Source organism: Macrobrachium rosenbergii, chromosome 15 (genome assembly GCF_040412425.1).
Source record: "Macrobrachium rosenbergii isolate ZJJX-2024 chromosome 15, ASM4041242v1, whole genome shotgun sequence".
In the NCBI taxonomy this organism is placed as follows: Eukaryota; Metazoa; Arthropoda; class Malacostraca; order Decapoda; family Palaemonidae; genus Macrobrachium; species Macrobrachium rosenbergii.
In genome coordinates, this window is record NC_089755.1 from 11122350 (window position 1) to 11123387 (window position 1038).

The following is a 1038-nucleotide window of genomic DNA, read 5'->3' on the forward strand; positions in this document are numbered from 1 at the left end:
GGCCTGATAGTCATTGATTCCTTTTGAGTTCTGAACAAGACCCGCTAGTGTGAGGGATGGTTTCCCTTGATTTAGAAGAGATTAGGAATTTATTGACACCTGCTTTTTTTCAGGAATTAGTCAAGTCCATGTTTTCCAAATAAAGTCTCTTTTCTAACAGCATTTTATTCATTATGATTTTTTTATTTAGTGTTTCACATGTTTCTTTTAAGCACCATAACCCGGATTTAACTAAAACTGTTTCTCTTGACAGGATTTTAGGAAAGGTCCTTTGAGGAAAATAGAATATTGGAGAATGGTGTTATTTTACTGAAGTATTTGACATTTATTTTTAGAGTGATCATGTCCATTTTATTGATATGTTATTTAGGTGAAGAATGCTCTGTCAGGTTGATGATTTTGTGAGAGACCATAATTTATGACTCAATTTTTTGAGGTTAGGAACCGTTAAATTCGTTAAATACTGTCTGGTCAGTCTTTCTTGTGTGTGTTTAATTATGCGTCACTTTGCGCCGGTATTCATTGCGTTTTTATGGGTATTACAGGACTTTAGTTTATCTTGAAAAATGTTCATGGAAGAATTTAGTGTGTGCAATGTGTTTAATTGCAGCATCTCGACCGTTTGTGCATGTAGTACACGCAAGTGTATTTCTGTGCAGACAAGTGGGTGGTTTTTTCTTTTGGTGGGAAGATTTTGCAATGTTGTCAAGCAGGAGCGTCCGTAAGTGTTAAGTTATCGCCTTGGCTCTTTGATTCTTCCGTTATTGTTTTTTTTTTTCTGGAATACGACGCAAATGTCACTATCATATGTTACGATTCGGCGACAATTTTTTCCCCCGGTTAAGATTTTTTTTTTTTTTTTTTACTGGTATTGCATTCTTTTGTTTTAAACTGTTTTTTGTTATATACATACGTGTTTTATTTTGGTTACATACGTGCACGTATTAACGAGGTGTTGTAACTGGAGTCAGAGTTACGGGTGTGAGCTTACTCTGCGATTTTCGTCTTGGCAACCAAGGTCAAGAAGTGGATGTGTCT